Raw genomic sequence first — 26,308 nt, 5'->3', positions numbered from 1 at the left:
TTTGTGTAAAAAAAAAAGAATTAAAATAAAAAATCATGATATACTCACCTCTGAAGTCTCAGCGCTGCAAGCGGCCGTCCGGTCTCAGGTTTGCTATGCGACCAGGACCTGCGGTGACGTCGCGGTCACATGACCGTGACGTCACCAAGGTCCTTCTCGCACAGCATCTTTGGAACCGGACCGCCGCCTGCAGCGCCGAGGAGATCGGGACGTCAGAGGGTGAGTATACCATTATTTTATTATTTTTAACATTACTATTGATGCTGCATATTGCTGCATATGCAGCATCAATAGTAAGGGTAAAATCCCGCAGCGGAACCCGCAGGACAAACCGCGATAAATCTGCAGGGATAACCGCAGCGGGTTTGGCCTGCAGATTTATCAAATCCGCTGCGGGAGAACCCGCAGGGACAGGACGCTATGTGTGAACATAGCCTTAGACAGCTGTCTTTAATGCAGGTTACGACTTGATTAGGAGCATCTAACTGGTCTGTAGGAGCCAGAACTCTGGTAGGGGATCAAATACTTATTTCTCACTGCAAATGCAAATAAGTTTATATAATTTACTAGATGGCAGCCCGATTCTAAAGAATCGGGAGTCTAGAATCCATATATACTTTATTTATTCAAATGTAAGAATAATACAATTAATAAATAATAGTAAGAAAGAACAAAAAATGGCTGCACTCACCAGCTCTTGACAATTCTTGTTATTTAAGGTACAGTTACACAGGATCCATGAACATGCTTATGAGGGGAGGGATGAAAGACATCAGACGACAACTTTGCGTATTGTGGCAAATGCCACAACAACGGTTCTTTGCTTAAGAACAATAATGTAAATAATAAATAATATGTATCAATAACTATGTATATTGGTATGTTCTATGACATTTTAAAATATTTCATTATTATGTGGAAAGGCTCTTAGTACCCATATATCAGACCTAATCTTACATGCGCCATCAGCAGCTTTGGGCTCTGTGTCATTAGTATCCTTACTATTAGAGCTCATGTTGGCTAAGCTAAACAGCTTTAAGCGTGGTGGTGGCAAACAACAGGTTAATAAGAGGCAGTGTCAGGTAGTAGGAAAATAGCCAGTTAATAATAGGCAATAGTTCTTTGCAGGAATGCAGATATTAATAAATAGGCAGTTTATATTGCAGAGAAATTGCTGGGCAATAATGGACAATGTCCTTATGTGGCAAATAATAGAGCAATATACCCAATGTGGCAAAGAAGAGGTTAATAAACGGCAGTCTCTCAGTATAACAGTCAGTGAATAATAGGCAGTATATGGAGAAAACACCAAACAAAAGTTCAAAATTGGTGTGAAAATGTCACTGAACCACTTCACAACTAAATATATATAGTTTTGGTAAATGGTATTATCATTTTTTTGACGAAATTCGGCAGGAGCTTGAAGAGCAACGTCACTGGGCCCGCCTCCACGCAGTAGAAACTTGCTGTGAGGTAAAAATTCAAAAATCACACCAAAATGGTGGGCGGAGTGTGTCACAGTACGGCACGTTTCTGATTGGTCGCTCGCAGCAGGCGGCAACCAATCAGACACTGGACACTGTTGACGTCACTTATCTCCGGACATTAGCTCCGGACATTAGCTCCGGACATTAGCTCCGGACATTATCTCCGCACATTAGCTCCGGACATTAGCTCCGGACATTAGCTCCGGACATTAGCTCCGGACAAAGCCACGGAAGTTGGCACAAATTGCAGGAAGTAGTATTCTAGGCAATTAATCTCCGGACATTAGCTCCGGACATTAGCTCCGGACATTAGCTCCGGACAAAGCCACGGAAGTTGGCACAAATTGCAGGAAGTAGTATTCTAGGCAATTATATATTAGATACAATGTGATTTTCTGGATTTTATTTTTGATATTCTATCTCTCAATGTTAAAATGAACATACCCTTAAAATTATAGACTGTTCATGTCTTTGTCAGGGGGAAAACTTACAAAATCAGCAAGAGATCAAATAATTATTTCCATCACTGTGTATGTTGCTAGTTTGAAAACCTTACCCACACATCCCTTTAAAAATGGAAATGTGACATAATACATCTGTTAGCATATACCAAATACTGCTCACATACGGAGCACCCCAGTAGGTGGGAGGTATACCTGGGTACAAAATCTGTGTCTGAAGGTGAAACCACTGGCGCTTCCCCTGTGTTGCGTCCTTCCCAATCTGCTGTTCAGGAAGGAGGTGCTGATGCCTCTTGCCCACAACCTGCAGTTACACAGACAGAACAGTCAGCAACCACGTCCAGTTTGATGTCCCAGTGCAGCGTTCAGTTGTCCCTTGTCAGCATATAGGTCTCCTCCCAAATTGTTAGTTAGATAGGGCATACATATTCGTTAGCACTTTACATTGTCCTGAGCTGGAGAAAGACTATTGCTGGATTTTCAGGTTCCTAAAATAGACTCTTGTCTTTTTATTAAACTGTTGCTTCAATTATTTTTTAAATTTGGGTAAAAAAAATGGTGGTGGGTAGTGTTGAGCGATACCGTCCGATACTTGAAAGTATCGGTATCAGATAGTATCGGCCGATACCCGAAAAATATCGGATATCGCCGATACCGATATCCGATACCAATACAAGTCAATGGGACATCAAGTATCGGAATGTATCCTCATGGATCCCAGGGTCTGAAGGAGAGGAAACTCTCCTTCAGGCCCTGGGATCCATATTAAAGTGTAAAATAAAGAATTAAAATAAAAAATATTGTTATATTCACCTCTCCGGCGGCCCCTGGACATCAGCGGGAGGATCCGGCGTCCGGCACGGCTTCTTTCTTCAAAATGCGCGCCTTCAGGACCTGTGGAATGACATCCCGGCTTCTGATTGGTCGCGTGCCGCCCATGTGACCGCCACGCGACCAATCAGAAGCCGCGACGTCATTCCTCAGGTCCTAAAAGGCACTCATTCTAGGACTTTAGCTGAGGAATGACGTCGCGGCTTCTGATTGGTCGCGTGGCGGTCACATGGGCGGCACGCGACCAATCAGAAGCCGGGACGTCATACCACAGGTCCTAAAGGCGCGCATTTTGAAGAAAGAAGCCGTGCCGGACGCCGGTTCCTCGCGCAGATGTCCAGGGGCCGCCGGAGAGGTGAATATAACAATATTTTTTATTTTAATTCTTTATTTTACACTTCCGATACCGATACCCGATATCACAAAAATATCGGATCTCGGTATCGGAATTCCGGTACCGCAAGTATCGGCCGATACCCGATACTTGCGGTATCGGAATGCTCAACACTAGTGGTGGGGTATTGGCCAGTTTCTGTACATTTTAAGCACGTCTAAGCCTTACACATATTGGAACATGGTCATTGCAACGCTAAAGCCTTTACCTGAACTCTGTAGTACTGCCTGTCACCTGAGTAATACACTGCACAGACCTCGACACTCTCTGGGACATATCCTGTAATTACTCCATTGTTGATCAAAACCATGCAAAAGATACATTCGGCTTGGTTGTGCAGTTTCCAGAAGAACAGAGTAGGCTTGTGCAGATTGGTCAATGGCACTCCTGTCTCTGTGGGGGCATTTGACTGTATATAGGGAGCTGTGGAGAAATCATAGTCTGCATAGAGGAACTGTGGGGATATCATACTGTGTATAGCGGAGCTGAACTATTGGAAGACTCAAAGGATATTTTAAAGAGCTGTGAAAGCAGGAAAACATACAGTAGCATGCAGCTTAGTATTGGGGTATCAGTGGGATGAGGAGTATGTGCAGGCTGGGAATAGATAAGACCAGTTCAGGAAATCTGAGAAGTCAAATGTATTAAAATTATAGACTGTTCATGTCTTTGTCAGTGGGCAAACTTACAAAATAAGCAAGGGATCAAATACTTATTACCAACACTGTAGCTTTTGCTCTTCCCACTTGCCTTGGTGTGATGCCAAGTGGGGTAATAGTATCGTGGTTTATGTCAGCTTTGTATTGGCAGCTATAAGACGTCCACATTACTAACCCCATAGCCAAATTGTAAAAAAACAGTCTGAAGAAAGTCTGAATAAAGTCCTTTATTTAAAACTAGCTGAAGAGCCTGGCGTTGCCTGGGTATAGTAAATATCTGTGGAGAGTCATAGCACCTCACTTCTCTTATTTTCGCATCACGCCTCTCATTTTCCCCCTCACACCTCTCATTTTCACCTCACACCTCTCATTTTCCCCTCGGTATATACATGTTTGTCATCTCCCTTACATATAGTATACACCTGTATATCATCTCCTGTATATAGTATATACCTCTATGTCATCTCCCCTGTATATAGTATATACCTGTATGTCATCTCCCCTGTAAATAGTATATACCTGCTGTATGTCATCTTCTCCTGTATATTGTATATACCTATGTGTCAACTCCTCCTGTATATAGTACGTACCTGTATGTCATCTCTTTTATATATAGTATATACTTGTATGTCATCTCCTCCTATATATATTATATACCTGTATGTCATCTCCTGTATATAATACAGTGGGGCAAAAAAGTATTTAGTCAGTCAGCAATAGTGCAAGTTCCACCACTTAAAAGATGAGAGGCGTCTGTAATTTACATCATAGGTAGACCTCAACTATGGGAGACAAACTGAGAAAAAAAAATCCAGAAAATCACATTGTCTGTTTTTTTAACATTTTATTTGCATATTATGGTGGAAAATAAGTATTTGGTCAGAAACAAAATTTCATCTCAATACTTTGTAATATATCCTTTGTTGGCAATGACAGAGGTCAAACATTTTCTGTAAGTCTTCACAAGGTTGCCACACACTGTTGTTGGTATGTTGGCCCATTCCTCCATGCAGATCTCCTCTAGAGCAGTGATGTTTTTGGCTTTTCGCTTGGCAACACGGACTTTCAACTCCCTCCAAAGGTTTTCTATAGGGTTGAGATCTGGAGACTGGCTAGGCCACTCCAGAACCTTGAAATGCTTCTTACGAAGCCACTCCTTCGTTGCCCTGGCGGTGTGCTTTGGATCATTGTCATGTTGAAAGACCCAGCCACGTTTCATCTTCAATGCCCTTGCTGATGGAAGGAGGTTTGCACTCAAAATCTCACGATACATGGCCCCATTCATTCTTTCATGTACCCGGATCAGTCGTCTTGGCCCCTTTGCAGAGAAACAGCCCCAAAGCATGATGTTTCCACCACCATGCTTTACAGTAGGTATGGTGTTTGATGGATGCAACTCAGTATTCTTTTTCCTCCAAACACGACAAGTTGTGTTTCTACCAAACAGTTCCAGTTTGGTTTCATCAGACCATAGGACATTCTCCCAAAACTCCTCTGGATCATCCAAATGCTCTCTAGCAAACTTCAGACGGGCCCGGACATGTACTGGCTTAAGCAGTGGCACACGTCTGGCACTGCAGGATCTGAGTCCATGGTGGCGTAGTGTGTTACTTATGGTAGGCCTTGTTACATTGGTCCCAGCTCTCTGCAGTTCATTCACTAGGTCCCCCCGCGTGGTTCTGGGATTTTTGCTCACCGTTCTTGTGATCATTCTGACCCCACGGGGTGGGATTTTGCGTGGAGCCCCAGATCGAGGGAGATTATCAGTGGTCTTGTATGTCTTCCATTTTCTAAGTATTGCTCCCACTGTTGATTTCTTCACTCCAAGCTGGTTGGCTATTGCAGATTCAGTCTTCCCAGCCTGGTGCAGGGCTACAATTTTGTTTCTGGTGTCCTTTGACAGCTCTTTGGTCTTCACCATAGTGGAGTTTGGAGTCAGACTGTTTGAGGGTGTGCACAGGTGTCTTTTTATACTGATAACAAGTTTAAACAGGTGCCATTACTACAGGCAATGAGTGGAGGAAAGAGGAGACTCTTAAAGAAGAAGTTACAGGTCTGTGAGAGCCAGAAATCTTGATTGTTTGTTTCTGACCAAATACTTATTTTCCACCATAATATGCAAATAAAATGATAAAAAAACAGACAATGTGATTTTCTGGATTTTTTTTTCTTAGTTTGTCTCCCATAGTTGAGGTCTACCTATGATGTAAATTACAGACGCCTCTCATCTTTTTAAGTGGTGGAACTTGCACTATTGCTGACTGACTAAATACTTTTTTGCCCCACTGTATATACCTGTCTGTCATCTCCCCTGTATATGGTATGTACCTGCTATATGTCAGGGTGGTATATGTGTTCAAGCACGTGGTAGTGTGTGGCGCATTTTGTGTGTCTGTTCATATACTCGTGTGTGGTGAGTATCCCATGTCGGGGCCCCACCTTAGCAACTGTACGGTATATACTCTTTGGCACCAATCGCTCTTCACTCTTTCAGTCCCCCTTGTTCACATTTGGCAGCTGTGAATTTGCCTCCAACACTTTTCCTTTCACTTTTTCCCCATTATGTAGATAGGGGCAAAATCGTTTGGTGAATTGGAATGCGCGGGGTTAAAATTTCGCCTCACAACATAGCCTATGACGCTCTCGGGGTCCAGACGTGACTGTGCAAAATTTTGTGGCAGTAGCTACGACGGTGCAGACGCCAATCCCGGACATACACACATACATATACACACACACACACACATTCAGCTTTATATATTAGACTAGCTGAAGAGCCTGGCATTGCCTGGGCATAGTAAATATCTATATCTATCTATCTAAGCACCTCACGTCTCTTATTTTCCCATCATGCCTCTCATTTTCACCCTTACATTTCTCATTTTCTCCCTTACATCTTTCCTTTTCCCCCTCACTCCTCTTATTTTCCCCCTCACTCCTCTCATTCCCCCCTAACACTTGTCATTTCGACCTCACATCTGTCATTTTCCGATCACTCCACTATTTTCCCTCACTCCTCTCATTTTGCACTCACACTTTTTCATTTTCACCTCAGTATATACATGTTTGTCATCTCCCTTATATATAGTATACACCTGTATGTCATCTCTTGTACAGTATATAGTATATACCTGTATGTCATCTCCCCTGTAAATAGTATATACCTGCTGTATGTTATCTCCTCCTATATTGTATCTACCCATGTGTCATCTCCTCTATTATATACCTGTATGTCATCTCTTCTGTATATACTATATACCTGTATGTCATCTCCTCCTATATATAGTATATATAAGCCATGAGTCTGACCAGACGTGTCTGACCATCTTAGAAATTGCATCTTTTAAATTGCAGATTTTTAATTGCTATGAATTAGACTAGAATTGGAATGGAATTGACTGGAAGGTAAAGAAATAGAATACCACTATAATGTTTCGGTTTCTTTTAACATTCACCCCCATACTACTTTATTTCTTCCTATCTCCTGTAGTCCCTCCACCCAGTAAGGAACTAGTAATTTCTTCCTCAATCCTCCCCAGCCACCTCACCTCCTCCACAGAACTATTCCTCCACACACAATCCTTTCTCTCCAGGCACACACGGCCACATCATGACCTATCCAGCTCACACCTTCTAACACTCAGTCTGCTGCTCCTCACTGCTGGCGACATATCCCCAAATCCTGGCCCTCCTCATCACATCTCCACACTCATTTCTAATCCCCTGCCACGATCCTCTACACGTCCTCGCAACCACAGTAACCACATACCCATTCATCCAGCCCCCACTCCCCCAATTTCCCTATCTGGAGCACTATGGAACGCACACTCTGTCTGCAATAAACTGTCATTTATCCATGACCTCTTTATCAATAACAAACTCTCCCTCCTCGGCATCACTGAAATCTGGCTCACCCCCTCTGACTCAGCCTCTCCAGCCGCGCTTTCCTATGGTGGATTCCAGCTCTCTCACACCCCTCGCCCAAGCGGCAAGCATGGCGGAGGAGTTGGTTTTCTCCTGTCAGATAACTGCTCCTTCACCCCAATCCCACTGCCACCCTCTGTTACCCTCCCTTCCTTTGAGGTGCACTCTGTGCGCATCTACTCCCCCTCCAACCGGCTGTCATCTACCGTCCCCCAGGACCAGCCACCACCTTCTTTGACAACTTCACCACCTGGCTACTCCATTTCCTCGCCGCTGACATCCCCACTATCATCATGGGCGACTTCAACATCCCCATTGACACTTTCCTCTCAGCTGCCACTAAACTTCTATCCCTCACTTCCTCCTTTGGCCTTGCTCAATGGTCTTCTACAGCCACACACAAAGATGGTCACACACTGGACCTCATCTTCACCCACCTCTGCTCCCTATCTAACCTCTCAAACTCACCTCTTCCTCTTTCTGACCACAACCTACTCACATTCTCTTCCCTCTCCACTCCTTGTCTACAACCCCCACCCCACAAACTCTCACACCCTCGCAGAAATCTTAAACACCTTGATCTTCACTCACTCTCTGAATCCCTCCTCCCTCTCACCGACATAAGCTTCCTACACAATGCGGATGATGCTGCCGCTCTATATAACACCACAATAGCTGCAGCTTTGGAATCTCTTGCCCCTCTCACACATACCAAAGCTCGCAAAATCAACAGACAGCCCTGGCACACCAGCCTGACCAAAGAACTGAGGCGAGCTTCCAGGGCTGCTGAGCGCAGATGGAAAAGATCCCACTCCAACGAGCACTTCATCACATTCAAACAGTCCCTCACTACTTTCAAAACCATGCTCATCACAGCAAAACAAACCTACTTCTCATCTCTCATAGCCTCCCTGTCTCACAACCCCAAACAGTTATTCAACACCTTCAATTCTCTCCTCCGCCCCCTAGCACCTCCTCCCTCCCCACTCATCTCAGCTGAAGACTTTGCCTCATTTTTCAAGCAAAAGATTGAGAACATCAGAGACAGTTTTAGTAAACAACCCCCAGAACCCTTTCTCCCAACTACCCAGCCCTCCACCTCCAAAACCAACTTCTCCACCATTACAGAAGACGGACTCTCCACTCTACTCTCAAGATCGCATCTCACCACCTGTGCACTTGACCCACTCCCATCCCACTTCATCCCAAACCTCACCACAATCTTCATCCCAACCCTAACCCATCTCTTCAACCTATCACTAACAACTGGCGTTTTCCCCTCAAGCTTTAAACATGCCTCAATCACACCTATCCTCAAAAAGCCCTCTCTTGACCCATCCTCTGTATCTAGTTATCGCCCTATATCACTTCTCCCCTTTGCCTCAAAACTACTGGAACAACATGTCCATCTTGAACTGTCCTCCCATCTATCTTCCTGCTCCTTCTTCGACCGCTTTCAATCAGGCTTCCAGTCACACCACTCCACTGAAACTGCCCTAACTAAGGTCTCCAATGACCTATTAACTGCCAAGAGCAAGCAACACTACTCTATCCTCCTCCTCCTGGACCTGTCCTCTGCCTTTGACACAGTGGACCATTCCCTGCTGCTGCAGACCCTCTCATCCCTTGGCATCACAGACTTGGCCCTATCCTGGATCTCGTCATACCTAACTGACCGGACATTCAGCGTCTCCCACTCACACACCACCTCCTCACCTCGCCCCCTATCTGTCGGAGTCCCGCAAGGTTCAGTTCTAGGACCCCTGCTCTTCTCCATTTACACCTTTGGCCTGGGACAGCTCATAGAATCTCACGGCTTTCAGTATCATCTCTATGCTGACGACACACAGATCTACCTCTCTGGACCAGATATCACCTCCCTACTAACCAGAATTCCTCAATGTCTGTCCACTATTTCATCCTTCTTCTTCACTAGATTTCTAAAACTTAACATGGACAAAACAGAATTCATCATCTTTCCCCCATCTCACACGACCTTCCCAACGAACCTATCCATTACAGTAAACGGCTGCCCACTCTCCCCAGTCCCACAAGCCCGCTGTCTTGGGGTAATCCTTGACACTGATCTCTCCTTCAAACCACATATCCAAACCCTTTCCACTTCCTGCCGCCTCCAACTCAAAAATATTTCATGGGTCATTCCTAAACCAAGAATCTGCAAAAACCCTAATCCATGCCCTCATCATCTCCCACCTCGACTACTGTAACCTCCTGCTCTGTGGCCTCCCCTCTAACACTCTTGCACCCCTCCAATCTATTCTAAACTCTGCTGCCCGACTAATCCACCTGTCCCCCCGCTATTCTCCAGCCTCTCCCCTCTGTCAATACCTGCACTGGCTCCCCATCACCCAGAGACTCGAGTACAAAAGCCTAACCATGACATACAAAGCCATCCACAACCTGTCTCCTCCATACATCTGTGACCTCATCTCCCGGTACTCTCCTGCACGCAACCTCCGATCTTCACAAGATCTCCTTCTCTACTTCCCTCTTATCTCCTCTTCCCACAATCGCATACAAGATTTCTCTCGTGCATCCCCCCTACTCTGGAACTCTCTACCACAACATATCAGACTCTCGCCTACCATCGAAACCTTCAAAAAGAACCTGAAGACCTACCTCTTCCGGCAAGCCTACAACCTGCAGTAACCACCGATTGACCAAACCGTTGCACGACCAGCTCTACCCTCACCTACTGTATCCTCACTCATCCCTTGTAGATTGTGAGCCCTCGTGGGCAGGGTCCTCTCTCCTCCTGTACCAGTTGTGACTTGTATTGTTCAAGATTATTGTACTTGTTTTATTATGTATACCCCTCCTCACATGTAAAGCGCCATGGAATAAATGGCGCTATAATAATAAATAATAATAATAATACCTGTATGTCATCTCCTGTATATAGTATATACCTGCTGTATGTCATCTCCTCAATATACCTATGTCATCTCCTCTTTTATATAGTATATACCTGTATGTCACCTCCTCCTGTATATAGTATATACGTGTGTCATCTCCTCCTGTATATAGTATGTACCTGTAAGTCATCTCCTCCTGTATATAGTATATACCTGTGTATCATCTGCTCCTGTATATAGTATATACCTGTGTGTCATCTCCTCCAGTATATAGTATATACCTGTATGTCATCTCCTCCTGTATATAGGATATACCTGTGTGTCATCTCCATTGTATATAGTATATACCTGTGTGTCATTGCCCCTGTATATAGTATGTACCTGTATGTCATCTCCCCCATGTATATAGTATATACAGGTTGTCATCTCCTCCTGTATATAGTATATACCTGTGTGTCATGTCCTCCTGTATATAGTATATACCTGTATGTCATCTCCTCCTGTATATAGTATATACCTGTGTGTCATGTCCCCTGTATATAGTATATACCTGTATGTCATCTCCTCCTGTATATAGTATATACCTGTGTGTCATCTGCTCCTGTATATAGTATATACCTGTATGTCATCTGCTCCTGTATATAGTATATACCTGTGTGTCATCTGCTCCTGTATACAGTATATACCTGTGTGTCATCTCCTCCTGTATATAGTATATAGCTGTGTGTCATCTCCTCCTGTATATAGTATATACCTGTGTGTCATCTCTCCTGTATATAGTATATACCTGTGTATAATCTCAAGTATATAGTATATATCTGTGTGTCATCTCCTCCTGTATTAGACCGCATTCACACATTATTTGGTCAGTATTTTTACCTCAGTATTTGTAAGCTAAATTGGCAGTCTGATAAATCCCCAGCCAACAGGAAGCCCTCCCCCCTGGCAGTATATATTAGCTCACACATACACATAATAGACAGGTCATGTGACTGACAGCTGCCGTATTTCCTATATGGTACATTTGTTGCTCTTGTAGTTTGTCTGCTTATTAATCAGATTTTTATTTTTGAAGGATAATACCAGACTTGTGTGTGTTTTAGGGCGAGTTTCATGTGTCAAGTTGTGTGTTGAGTTGCATGTGGCGACATGCATGTAGTGACTTTTGTGAGATGAGTTTTGTGTGGCGACATGTGTGTAGCAACTTTTTGTATGTCGAGTTGCATGTGACAGGCTAGTGTAGTAAGTTGTGTGCAGCAAGTTTTGCGCCCCACCTTAGCAACTGTATGGTATATACTCTTTGGTGCCATCGCTCTCATTCTTTAAGTCCCCCTTGTTCACATCTGGCAGCTGTCAATTTGCCTCCAACACTTTTCCTTTCACTTTTTCCCCATTATGTAGATAGGGGCAAAATTGTTTGGTGAATTGGAAAGCGCGGAGTTAAAATTTCACCTCACAACATAGCCTATGACGCTCTCAGGGTCCAGACGTGTGACTGTGCAAAATTTTGTGGCTGTAGCTGCAACGCCTCCAACACTTTTCCTTTCACTTTTTCCCCATTATGTAGATAGGGGCAAAATTGTTTGGGGAATTGGAACGCGCAGGCTTAAAATTTCGCCTCACAACATAGCCTATGACGCTCTCGGGGTCCAGACGTGTGACTGTGCAAAATTTTGTGGCTGTAGCTGCAACGGTGCAGATGCCAATCCCGGGCATACACACATACATACACACATACACACATTCAGCTTTATATATTAGATAAACCCTCCTCTCCCCTCTTTTACCCATTATTTTAAAATATTAAAAATAAAAAACCAAAATGATACTCACCTGTACTACGAGAAAACAATCATTGATGCCCATATTCCCTGTAAAAGACAAAAAATAATAAAACACCATATTCCTCACCTGTCCGACGTAAAGATAATCCATTTGTCCCACAACAAGTCTAGCTCTGCTACATCTAGATGCCATGCTGAACTATGGCATGATGCGAGCGTTCGGCGAGGCATCCAACAGACACTGAGCTGTGCCCAGGTAGCTGGGACATACACTTATGTAAGTTCAATAACAACTGATGATTCTTGTTTCAGCCTTATAGTATATGCACTAGTGCACTTTGACTTAACCCCTTCCCGACATGTGGCGTACTAGTACTGCTCTGCTGGAACTGAGTTCCCGCAAACCGCAGAACTAGTACGGCAGCACGATCGTGCGATCTCACAGTGAGCATCGCAGTGATCGTGTGCAGGTGTCAGCTGTATGTGACAGCTGACACCCCACAGCAATGCCGAGTGTGGGCATTTAACCCCTCTGATGCTACTGTCAGTAGTGACAGCGACATAGAGGGGCATCGTACAGGGACGGGGGCTCCCTGCGCTCTCCCACTGGAACAACGCGATGCGATCGCGTTGTTCCAGTGTCCTGGAAGGAGTCCCCGGATCCAAAATAGCCGCGGGACTACTGTCATGTGCCCGAAAATGGTGCCGTCAACTTGTCCCGCAAAAAACAAGACCTCACATGACTCTGTGGGCCAAAATATGGATAAATTACAGTTCTAAAAATGTGGTGATGCAAAAACTATTTTATGCAATAAAAAGCGTCTTTTAGTGTGTGACGGCTGCCAATCATAAAAATCCGCCAAAAAAATGCTATAAACGTAAATCAACCCCTCCCCCCTTCATCACCCCCTTTTTAGGGAAAAATAATAAAATTTTAAAAATGTACTTATTTCCATTTTCCCATTAGGGTTAGGGTTGGGGCTAAAGTTAGGGTTTTTAATGATACCACTTTTGTGCAGATACGTTCTTTTGATCGACCGTTATTGTATTTTAATGCAATGTTGCGGCGACCAAAAAAACGTAATTCTGGCGTTTTGAATTTTTTTCTCGCTACGCTGTTTAGCGATCAGATTAATTCTTTTTTTATTGATAGATCGAGCGATTCTGAATGCGGCGATACCAAATATGTGTATGTTTGATTTTTTTTTATTGTTCTATTTTGGATGGGGCGAAAGGGAGGTGATTTTTAAACTTTTATATTTTTTTATTTTTTTCATATATTTTAAAACTTTTTTTAAACTTTTGCCATGCTTCAATAGCCTCCATGGGAGGCTAGAAGCTGGCACAACTGGATTGGCTCTGCTACATAGCAGCGATCATCAGATCGCTGCTATGTAGCTGAAATGCAGGCTTGCTATGAGCGCCGACCACAGGGTGGCGTTCACAGCTAGCCGGCATCAGAAAACCATAGAGGTCTCAAGGACCTCATGGTTACTATCCTGACGCATCGCTGACCCCCGATCATGTGACGGGGTCAGCGATGCGCTCATTTCCGGCCACGCGGCTTGAAGCGGTAGTTAAATGCCGCTGTCAGCGTTTGACAGCGGCATTTAACTGGTTAATAGCAGCAGGTGGATCGCGATTCCACCTGCCGCTATTGCGTGCACATGTCAGCTGTACATAACAGCTGACATGTCGCGACTTTAATGTGCGCTCACCGCCGGAGCCCACATCAAAGGGGGAGACACGACATGCGCCGTACTAGTACGGGGCATGTCGTGAAGGGGTTAAGGGTAAAGAAAATCTGCACTAAGGAGATGGACTATGAACCTCACGCATTGGACCTTACACGTCGTTTTAGTGATATTGTAATTGGCAAATTAAAAGAGGATGTCAAAAAGCATCAAAATATAATAGAGAATTGAGGACGTAAGTACTCTGAAAACTCAGCCAAAGTACTTTAAAATTTATCACAACTCTGACCCTACAGGCTTGAAAAATATTTAGAATTGAGAGTCCTCAGTGGTTGATACCTTTTAATGGCTAACTAAAAAGATGGTAACAAATTGCAAGCTTTCGAGACTACTCAGGTCTCTTCATCAGGCAAAGACTAAAACAAATTGGATGTGCAATCTTTGTACTCCAATATCCCACACCAGGATGGATTAAATGCCTGCAAATTCTTCCTGGAAAGCGCAGGGGCTCATGCAAATTCTGTGGTGAAACTTATAAAATTCATCCTCACCCAAAATTACTTTGAGTTTGACAAGATCTATCTACAGGAGACTGGCACAGCAATGGGAAGTAAAATGGCCAAACAGTATGCAAATCTTTTCATGGCCAAGCTTGAAAGCGATTTTTTGTCCTCATGTCCCATCAGGCCTCTGGCGTACTACCGCTACATTGATGATATTTTAATCATCTGGACGGAGTCTGAGCCACAGCTAAAGACGTTCCATGAACAGTTTAATCAATTTCATCCTACCATCAACTTGACACTCAACTACTCCTGCACTGAAATTAACTTTTTGGACACCATCATTAAGCTGCAGAACAATAAAATAGAGACATCCCTGTATCAGAAGCCAATCGACCGCCCAACATACCTTAAATGGGACAGTTTCCATCCAAAACACATAAAAAAACTCTATTGTCTACAGCCAAGCCATCAGATACAATTCTATATGTTCCAACCCAATGGATAGGGATGAACCCCTTGGTCGCCTCAGAAAGACCTTTTTGAATCAGGGCTGCCATCCAAGAACAATTGAAAACCAGATTACAAGAGCCACCAGAATATCAAGGAATCACCTGCTACATTACAAAGCTAAAGAAGAAAATAATCGGGTACCTCTAGTAGTCACCTACAATCCAAATCTGGAGGTGCTAAGGGGAGCTGCACGGAAATTGCAACCTTTACTGCAAAAAGATGCCCACTTACAATCCATTTTTTCAGATCCCCCACTACTGTGTTTTAGGCAGCCCCCAAATCTAAGAAGCATCATTGTCAAGAGCTCCCTGTCGTCTCCAACAGCTGTAGGTACCTTTTCTTGCAACCAGAAAAAATGTAAAACCTGTCCATTTATAAAGACCATGGACAAGATAAAGATTCCCAACTCACATCAGGACTACAAGATCCCAGGTACTTTCAGCTGCGTCACTTCTAATGTGGTGTGCCTAATTATTTGTACTAAATGTCCAACTGGGGGTCTGTATGTGGGGGAGGCAGGGCAGAAACTGAGAACAAGGATGAACTCTCATCGCAAAACAATAAGAGAAAAAAGAATGGATATAGCTGTGGCAATACATTTTTGTCTCCCAAATCATAACATTATGGACATGAAATTACTTGTGTTAAAAGGTAACTTCAAATCGCAGAAAGACAGAAGAGTCTGGGAATATAAACTGATGACGACCTTTGACACTCACACTGCAGGAATGAATGTGTCGCATGGATTTATGTCTTTTTACATCATCTAAGGAACTTGCCCCTCAGATCATGTGGGGTCATCACAACAGAGACCCTAATCACAGGACAATAAAACAATCCTTATCTAAGAATTGGCCAAATATTTATGGATGTAACTGTTTATCACCCCTGGTAATTCTGCTTCATGTCACCTGTCTTTATCCATGGTTTTTCCCTTTTTTTTTCTATGCTATGTTGTGCATAAATATGTGATTCTTCAGAATTTGTTTTAGTCTTTGCCTGATGAAGAGACCTGTGTGGTCTCGAAAGCTTGCAATTTGTTACCATCTTTTCAGTTAGCCATTAAAAGGTATCAACTACTGAGGACTCTCAATTCTAAATATTTTTCTATCTACTGGCTAACACGGTACCAAGATATATTTCCTTCCTACAGGCTTGAAAATTCAAACTATTGATCAAGTGCAATTGGCCTTTGAGGGAGTAATTTCTAGCACAAAAAAGAGAAGGTGGATATATCAATTGGGGACGATGGCATCACAAGGCCTTAATGAGACTTTGATGCATTTTTGTAATTTTAGGGGACATATAGTTATATTATCCATTTATCCTGTTGATGATTTTAATTGTGTGTTTTCTTTTTTTAATTATTTTTCAATTTATTTACTCTAGTACCTTTATGGCTCGGTGACATAATCTGTCCATTTGACATCTTTATGGACCGCACAGGTCTCCTATGAACAAATGGACCTACATATTTGAACATGCAGGCACATCAAATATTTCCTGTAACTCCATGAGTCAAGTTTTGAAATATACAATATTACAGCAATCACAAGATACCGAGACTGTCCTCTTTTGTTTTGGACATCACTTACCTGAATGATGAAGTGGTGGGGTTGATTTTTTGTTGAGGGCTGATCCTTGGGTGGATGATTTCATTGGGACTGCATTGGTTGTAGCTGAAAAAAATCATACATAATTTATGAAGGAATGGATATTTAGGTTGAACTATATATGGTCACTTGTAATTTTTATTTAAAAACTAAATGTATGATTCAGCGGCACCGGGCACGCAGACAGCAGATTTCCGACCCGTCTAATCTGACTAATGCGTGCCGCATCGACATCGTAACAGAAGTGTAGCCACCGGCCGGGCAGCTTCTGGGTGTGTTAATTGCAGGAAGCACATGCATGTTTTACAACTGCTTCTACCAGTCTTCTCACCATTAAAACTAAGGGGCCCGCAACACAAAGGACTGCGGAACTTCGGATAAGACTTTATTTATCAAGAACTGTGGACTATTTTACATTCACATAATATTGTGCATCTATTCCTCCTGTTGGCTTGTAACCTATTCTCCTTGCAACTATAACCCGTTTTTTCCAGACACAGCAAATACATCCAGGTCATTAACCCTTGTTGGTTGCTTACAAAAAAATATTTATTTCCCTTACAGCTGGGTGACTTGCTTGTGCTTAGTTGGGTAAAAGCACATACAATGAATGGGCTAATGCAATCTGTTGTTCTATTCCAGCTCACTTGTTACCCTATAGTACTATTTACACCTCCCTATAGCTGGGCTGTGGGTATTGACAGAGTGGGGGTAAAGTGCAATCATTTAATGGGCATAGTGCAATCAGTTTTTCCTGTTTTTAGCCTGCTTGTACACTAGCGTATTACCTCCAGTAAACGCATTTTTTTCTCCTTCCAAGGTCTGTCTTTGCGCAAATTTATCACCAGTACTATATTCTAACTGACAACTTTGTGGTAGCTGTCTTTATTTGCAGCATTTAGGCTACGTTCACATTTGCGTTTTGCGATGTTGCGTCGGAGACGCAACGCACAACGCAAACAAAAACGCAACAAAACGCACGCTAAAACGCAGCGTTTTGCGACGCATGCGTCCTTTTTCGCCGAAATTTGGACGCAAAAAAAATGCAACTTGCTGCGTTTTCTGCGCCCAACGCTTGCGGCAAAAAAAAAACATTTCAACAAAGAATCATGAAGCACAAAACTAATGCCAGGCCGAGAGTAATATAATATACCTCTCCCACTTATAATACCCAGATATACTGGTTTAATGGGGCCACTCCAAGAGTCAAATATTATAGCAAAAAAATGGAGTAAAAGAATCCCAGATACCATATTAAAAACGAATAACTTTATTATAACATACAAAAATAACAAAAAATCATCAGACACCAGTAAAATTGCAATAATGCACCAAAACAGATGGAAACTAAGGAGAAAACTCTAGTAGTACAGGTGTGTAGGGGGAGCATAACATATATCCGGGGGTACAAATAGTATCATTAATACAGGGCCATGAACATAATCATAAAATAGAGGTACCTCCTGCATACATCCCCCGCTGTCACCAACAGCACTTATGGAATGAACACTAGGTCCATCAACCAGTATACACTGACCACTGTAAGCTTACCCATGTAATAGCCGGACAGCTCACCCACTGCACACCCGGAACCCCTTGACGCACGTTTCGCCGCCAAGCTTTTTCAAAAGAGGAAAAAAAAAACATGCGTCGCAAAACGCAGCACAACGCATGTCCATGCGCCCCCCATGTTAAATATGGGGGCGCATGACGCATGCGTCGCCGCTGCAGCGCCCGATGCAACCACGCAAAACGCTAATGTGAACGTAGCCTAAGAGACCTGCTATACTAGCGCCACTGAATCATATATTTATTTCAATCCCTTTACCACTTCTCCAGCTGGCAGCAGTATAGTCACAAATTTACTTCCACCTCCCTGCACTTTCCAATAAAACATGGGAGACTTATGGTTATACCGTAAAAATCATATTGATAACATTCATACATTTTTTCACTACTCATACCAACAGGCTCCCACAGAAACAAATAAACAAAATCTCACCCTGATTAAGGACTCTCTAAGTAAATTGGAACATCTTTTAATCAAAGAAATGAGGGACTCGTGGGAAGTTTCTACTCTTGAACGCTATTTAGCTTGGGACTGCATCCTCAAGGGCCTGACAGTCCATAAAGCTCTATCTGATGACATTGGGGACCCTAGTACCCTTAATGAATGGGAATACATGTTTAAAGAATTTCAAAACAGGCAGTAGGCTTTATTATTGAGAAAAGACGAAAACAACTAATTGAAAGTAAACACAAAATAGCAGCATTATTTGATATCGTTAAACCCTATAAAAACCACCCCGAAATCATAAAAATTTCAACCAATATGACTAAACGAATTCATAGTAAAGAACAATAAATCATGGGGAGGAAAAGGAAAAAATTTGGCCTGGATGCCATTCCAGAATGCGCGTTCAGAAACTCGTCCTACAATGAACCGGTTTTTGAAGTTCTAGGTGAGACGGGTAATAATCTATCCACTTCCCCTGTTTCTGAGGATCAATTTTCTATATGTCCCACTTCTCCGCCCCCTACCGTATGTACTCCTGACCCCATGTGGGACATTAATAGACGGCCAATTTTAACCATAGACCGAACTACCCTGAATTCTAACTCAGTAGAACTGAATCCCCCTATTACTCCGCTGTCTACACCCATTACCATCACTAACAGGTTAAAAATTTTGGAATCCAATCAGGGTAATGAAGCGAATGACCCTCATTCAAATGAACCATCCACATCAAATAGAAAAAACAAAAAAACAAATAAAATGAACAATCAAAACTCACAGCTGCAAAAGCAAAAAACAGCCTATCAATGTTTTTTTCAAGTAGGCCCCAGAATGTAGGAGGGGCTGTATGGGGGGGGAGGGGGGGACTTGCCCAAAAGAAAATGAAACTAAAACCAAACAAAGAGACTGACCCTACTATTTTTAATCTAAGCAAACATAAGCTGAACACAAATTAATTACCACTATTGGACAAAGGCCTGAAATATGCTCCATCTAGCAAACTAAACAATTTTGAGGCTTTCATAGGCATAAAACTCTTTATGAGAAAATTAGCTATTAAAATACATTACATGAAACCTGTTGCTACCATACCAGTCACAGAGACTCCTCCAGATCCCTACATTCATACTTCATTACGAAAAAAAATCTTACTTTCATCCCAGGAATGAATGCTAAGAACCTATGGCAGCTTTAAAAAAAAAATGTCATTGATGATATAAGGAGACTTAGTGTATAAAGATGCTCAAAATTCAAACACAATTTGAAGTTTAAAGAAAGGCAAGCCATAATATCCCTCCAAAGCAATAATGAACTGGTAATAAGTCCAGCGGACAAGGGAGGGGGGGTTGTTACCCTTAATCAAAAGGAATACCACTCAGAAGCCCTACGCTTTTTAAGTGACACACGCACATACAAGATACTGGAAGCAGATCATACTAAAGAATACAAATATGAGGCATTTAATAACCACTGGACTCAACAAAGGAGTCCTGAGCAAGAATTGATTTGATTTAATTCATACACCCTTTCCCAGGATGGCCACATTCTACTACCTAACGAAGATACACAAAAGCCTTACAAATCCACCAGGGTGCACTATCATTTCCGGAATACAATGCCTCACAGCCAACATGTCACGCTTTGTGGATACCCACCTACAGAAATTGATACCATTATTACCAGCTCACCTTAAAGACAGCAGCCATATACTGAAAATACTATAGAGCATACAGTGGCAGGATCATTATATCCTAAGCACTCTAGATATTACCTCATTATATATCGTGATCGAAAACAAGAAAGACTGTGATTCTGCACTGTATTTTCTGGATAAACTATCTCCTCTACCTAAAGAACAAACGGAATTTCAGGTGCACTACTACACCCAGCAATAGGGTACAGCAATGGAGACCAGGTTTGCGGCAAGTTACGCAAACCTCTATGCGGGGCGATGGGAAGAGGACACTATATACCCCTGGGGTGTTCTACACGCGAACCTGGTCCTATGGCGCCATTTTATAGACAAAGTTTTATAGATGGTCAGTTTTTTGAAATTTGTATTTACTAGCCTTCTGACCGAGCACTCTGCCTCTTAGCCACAGACAGGTGTTTTAATCGCAGCAGGTCCATTACCCCTCCACAGAGAGAGAGAAATTTAGTCTAAGAAGAGGTTTCACAGGTATCCATTCAGATGAAGACGTTTGTTCTCAGCAGGGAAAGCGTAGGACCTGGTATACAAGAGATGCCGTAAAGTCGCTACCAGGTACACGTAAATTGGCCAATTTATGCACTAAACGCTCTCATTTTTTCATATTTCTAGTGCAGTAATGCTGTCTAACTTTCATATTTTATGTTTGCATGTTGTGGCGCTACAGTGTGCTGCCTTGTATGCTTTCTGTCACTGTCATTTACCTGTGTATTTTTTTGAGATTATAAATAAACTTTTGTATTTATTATGAATGTGTTGAGTCGTCATTCTTGTTTGTGGTTCCCACATCCCTCCCCTTCTATTTAGGTTCACTGGCGACTAGTCCGGGAGTTCTTTTGATCCAAGATTTTTATTATAACAGCAAGTAATTATTAAATATAAAAGAAAATTGGTACATAGATCTATATCATGTGGTTGCTGTTGACTGTCTTGAGCATTGTGTGGCACAGTGGCGCACGGTGGCACGGTGTCCGGGTGGCACGGTGGCGCAGTGGTTAGCACTGCAGCCTTGCAGCTCTGGAGTCCTGGGTTCAAACCCCACCATGGACAACATCTGCAAAGAGTTTGTATGTTCTCTCCGTGTTTGCGTGGGTTTCCTCCGGGCACTCCGGTTTCCTCCCACATTCCAAAGACATACTGATAGGGAATTTAGATTGTGAGCCCCATCGGGGACAGTGATGATAATGTGTGCAAACTGTAAAGCGCTGCGGAATATGTTAGCGCTATATAAAAAAAAATTAAAGACAAATAAAGATTGTGTATCTATAGAATGTTAAATGTAGCGCTGATCACACATCCTAACATGCACGTGGAAAACCGTTGTGGATGCTACCTTCAATCTCTTTTTGTTGGGACCCAATATAACAGTCCTGTACTTTGCAATATGTAGCCTTAGATAAATAGACGTCTTGATTTTACCAAAGCACAGTTGGAAAGCACAGCGACAGATATCTTTTCCATTTCTTCCCTGCTTCTCAGCAAGGCGCAGTTTCTTGTAGGAACACACACCACCATATTTCCATTAAATACAGCAACCTCATGTAACTTTTACTAAAGCCTTTGATATAAAAGCAGAATTTCCCCTTTGCAACTTACAACCTTGAATTTCTTCCAACACTCAGGTTTTCAATTCATGCATTTAACCTTGTAGACATCATGTTTTCTCAGTTGTTGAATGAAAAATATTACAATAAATCAATTTATGATATGATGGTTCGGGAGAACTATTCAGCTGATAGTCTTAGTTGGTAGTTTGAATTGTTTTTTAATACAAACTTTACTTTTTTTTTTCCTGATTAGAAAGTTCTGATTGTTAGGGCTAGCGGAACGCACCAAATAATAAGATAGGTAGAATAAGGTGCGTTCGCAGCCCGGGGTCCACCGTGCAGAGATGGAACCTGCTGCCAAGTAATGACGGACTATATGGCGGTACAATGTGAATACACACGGGTTAACTTCACCCTGTGTGAAGGAAGCAAACCCTGTTAAGTCACAGGGCCGCGGTACCGCACACAAGAGCACAAGCAAGGAGTCTCCGAGCTCAGTCCTAAGACTTGGGATCTGAGTCTGTGTAGACAACTTGCGGTCGACACCGCAACTGGGGTGTCAGCGTAACCAAAATAATAACAAAGGAATGCACGAGACTCCACTGCGGCTGGAGAAGAATGGGAGACCGCAGCAGAGATGGTTCGAGATTCCCCCTGTGCAGAGGCGGGAACTCGACACCTAACACTGATCTAAATAATTTCAAATTTTTCAGCACATTCTTGCCACCTGTTACGTTTGGAGTGTATATCCTTTTGGCTACACCTGGTTTGGAGTTGGGGTATAAGGTCGAAGGGATCCCCAATATTGAAGAGATTATGCAATTTATGAAACATTTTCTACAACAGCTGCAGAGGTAATTTTTAAAAAAAGCCACTACATATCTAATATTTCACACAACAGTCCATTGCTGGCTCTTGGGTGATGTTACCAGTCAGGTCCTGGACTAACCAGTCAGCAATGGGAGCCATGATGCCAGTAATGCACTGCAGTGGTCATGTGCCATAAACAAACAGTGAGGGCACCTCTGTTGGGTCAGGGATGGATTAGCAGGGAAATAGTGTCGCTTTTGTTAGTTTACAACATCTGCACTTAATTTTTTAATTTTCATAATTGGATATCCTCATTAATACCCTTATAATCTGCACCCCAGTCTATCCAACTCTATTTTTAGGAGTACAAAAATGGCAGACTTATGGGTTTCCACTAAGCCCTGGATGCCATGACAAGCAACTCATTCAGGGATGATAGATGTCCCATGACCTCCCCTGTCTAAACACTTACAAACAGTGGGCACTGTTGACTGCATCTCTGGGGTTAGACTGCAGCAATGTTACAATGCTGTAGCAACAAACGGGTGCCAGCTGTATAACACAGCATACTGAGCCCAATCCATACACCGATGCCCAACATCTGACATGAATATCTATCACATGTCGGGCTAACCAGCCCTCGCTGGTCCTCCTCTTGTAATCCAAAATTCGAGGATAGCATGATTGCTGTATCCTAACTGTATATGACCGTATATGACTCCTAAGTCTACTGTCGTTAAATGCTCTGTTTGGTGCAATTGGTATGCTTTTGTACTTTAGAAGCAATTTTATTTTGTTTATTTTGCATTATGTATATATGTTTTTTCAAGTTTTAACCCCTTAACGACCACCAATACGCCTTTTAACGGTGGCAGTTAAGCGTTCTTAAACCACAGTGCCGCTTGTTAATGATGCTGAAGAATAAGGGTATAGCATTCCCAGAGTTGGCATTTCTCTAGTGTCTCGGCTATCAAGAGTAGCCAAGACCCCAGAGAACATGATTCGGGTCAGTTTATACCAACCCAGTGTTGTGATCGCTGTTATTAATGGAATAACGGCGACAGCAAAAAAAAATTCCAATCTTCCATTTAATTTCTCTCTCCTCTGATGTGATTGTACATCAGAGAAGAGAGAAATAGGATCCCCCCTGGTACCTCCTTTGTCCCTGCAACGCACCTGCTGAGATCTGCCGGCCAGCACCCGGCAACAATAGGAATTTTTTTTCTATTTGTTCAGTTTGATCACTGTGATAGACCCTAATATTTGAGCTGCCACTAAAGCATTTGAGCATTTTGGCTAGAATAATGGTGGTGTATGATGAGCGTGGGGCACGTGTTTGATGAGGGAAGAGGGTGTTGGCAGAGCCCAGAGGAGCGGTGTGCGTGTAATTTTTTTTCTTCTAACTTTATATGTGCACATTGCGGCTATCCAATTAGTGTGCAAGAAACATCCACAATGTCCTGACATAATGGCTTGTGTCATTGGCTGCTGAAATCACATGTCCCCTTCATGTAAAGAGCGGACATCTTGTTTTAGTGCCATTTTGACAATGTAAAAGCTCAGAGAGGCTGCTCCTGATGTTGGGACTGGTTGCTGAAAGAAACAACCACGTAGCTAATTAGCTAAAATCTAAGTCAGATAGTTTAGATAGCTAGTGTCCTGTGTGGCTGTGACATCAACCTTCCAGCAGGAGAGAGGACCCTGCCCACGATGGCTCCACATTCTGCAGGGGATGGGTGAGGATACACTAGGAGAGGGTAGAGCTGGTTGTGCGGTGGTTCAGTGGGTTGAGGATTACTGCAGGCAGTATGCTTGTTGGAAGAGGTGAGTCTTCAGGTTCTTTTTGAAGGTTTCTTTGGTAGGCTAGAGTCTGATGTGTTGTGGTAGAGCGTTCCAGAGCATGGGGGAAGCACGGGAGAAGTCTTGGATGCGGTTGTGAGAAGAAGAGATGAGAGGAGAGGAGATCTTGAGAGGATCGTAGGTTGCGAGTAGATAAGTACTGGGAGACCATGTCATAGATATATGAAGGAGACAGGTTGTGGATGGCTTTGTATGTCATAGTAAGGGTTTTGAACTGGAATCTCTGGGCAATAGGAAGCCAGTGAAGGGCTTGTAATAGGGGAGAGGCTGGGGAATAGCGGGGAGACAGGTAGATTACTTGGTCAGCAGAGTGTAGGATGGATTGGAGTGGTGCCAGAGTGCTAGAGGGGAGGCCATAGAGTAGGAGGTTACAGTAGTCAAGGCGGGAGATAAGGGCGTGCACTAGTGTTTTTGTGGTGTTGTGGTCAAGGAATGCGCGGATGCAGGAAATATTTTTGAGTTTGAGACAGCAGGAGGTGGCAAGGGCTTGGATATGTGGCTTGAAAGAGAGGGCAGAGTCGAAGATCACCCCAAGGCACCGGGAGTGTGGGACTGGGGAAAGTGAGCAGCCATTGACATTGATGGATAGGTCTGGTGGAGGGGTAGAGTGAGATGGGGGAAAGAAGATGAATTCTGTTTTGTCCATGTTCAGTTTTAGAAAGCGAGCAGAAAAGAAGACCGAGATAGCAGACAGTGTGGGATTTTGGTAAGTAAGGAGGTAAGGTCAGGCCCGGATAGGTAGATCTGCGTGTAATCAGCGTAGAAATGATACTGCATACCGTGGGATTCTATGAGCTGTCCTATGCCAAAGGTGTCGGTGGAGAAGAGTAGGAGTCCTAGAACCGAGCCTTGAGGAACACCGACAGACAGGGGGCGAGGTGAGGAGGTGGTGTGGGAGAGGGAGACACTGAATGTTCGGTCTATTAGATATGACAAGATTCAGGATAGGGCCAAGTCTATGATGCCAAGAGATGAGAGGATCTGTAGCAGAAGGGAGTGGTCCACAGTGTCAAAGGCAGAAGACAGGTCCAGAAGGAAGACAGAGTAGTGATGCTTGCTCTTGGCAGTTAGTAGGTCATTGGAGACTTTAGCAGTTTCAGTTGAGTGATGGGGTCGGAAGCCAGATTGTAACCGGTCAAAGAGGGAGCAGGAGGAGAGGTGGGAGGACAGTTCAAGATGAACATGTTGTTCCAGTAGTTTTGAGGCATAAGGGAGAAGAGATATCGGGCGATAGCTAGACACAGAGAATGGGTCGAGGGAGGGCTTTTTGAGAATGGGTGTGACCTTGGCATGTTTGAAGGATGAGGGGAAGACACCTGTTGTGAGTGAGAGGTGGAAGAGGTGTGTTACGGTTGGGATGAAGACCATGGCAAGGTTAGGGATGAGGTGGGACAGGAGCAGGTTAAGCATGTAAGTGGTGAGGTGTGATCTTGACAGGAGGGTGGAGAGCTGATCCTCTGTCATGGTGGAGAAGCTGGTTTTGGAGGATCAGGGTTGAGCAGCTAAGAGGGGTATTGGGCGCTGTGGGCCAAAGCTTTCTCTGATCATATCGATCTTCTGTTTAAAAAAAAGGCAAAGTCTTTAGCAGAAATGAGAGGGAAGGGAGGAGGTGCAGGGGGATGGAGTA

General features: G+C 43.3%; 1 long non-coding RNA gene across 1 annotated transcript in view; it reads right to left on the bottom strand.

Moving 5' to 3' along the window:
* LOC138676704 (uncharacterized) overlaps positions 1 to 26,308 on the bottom strand; it is a 289,057-nt gene that overhangs the window by 128,565 nt on the left and 134,184 nt on the right. Inside the window, exon 3 of the long non-coding RNA XR_011320813.1 lies at positions 16,722 to 16,805. This is a non-coding gene — a long non-coding RNA (uncharacterized lncRNA). The remainder of the gene's footprint in view (positions 1 to 16,721; positions 16,806 to 26,308) is intronic.

The sequence above is a fragment of the Ranitomeya imitator genome, chromosome 4 (assembly GCF_032444005.1).
Source record: "Ranitomeya imitator isolate aRanImi1 chromosome 4, aRanImi1.pri, whole genome shotgun sequence".
Classification (NCBI taxonomy): domain Eukaryota; kingdom Metazoa; phylum Chordata; class Amphibia; order Anura; family Dendrobatidae; genus Ranitomeya; species Ranitomeya imitator.
The sequence above is the reverse complement of the archived record's forward strand: the minus strand, read 5'-3'. Positions and strand labels throughout refer to the sequence as shown.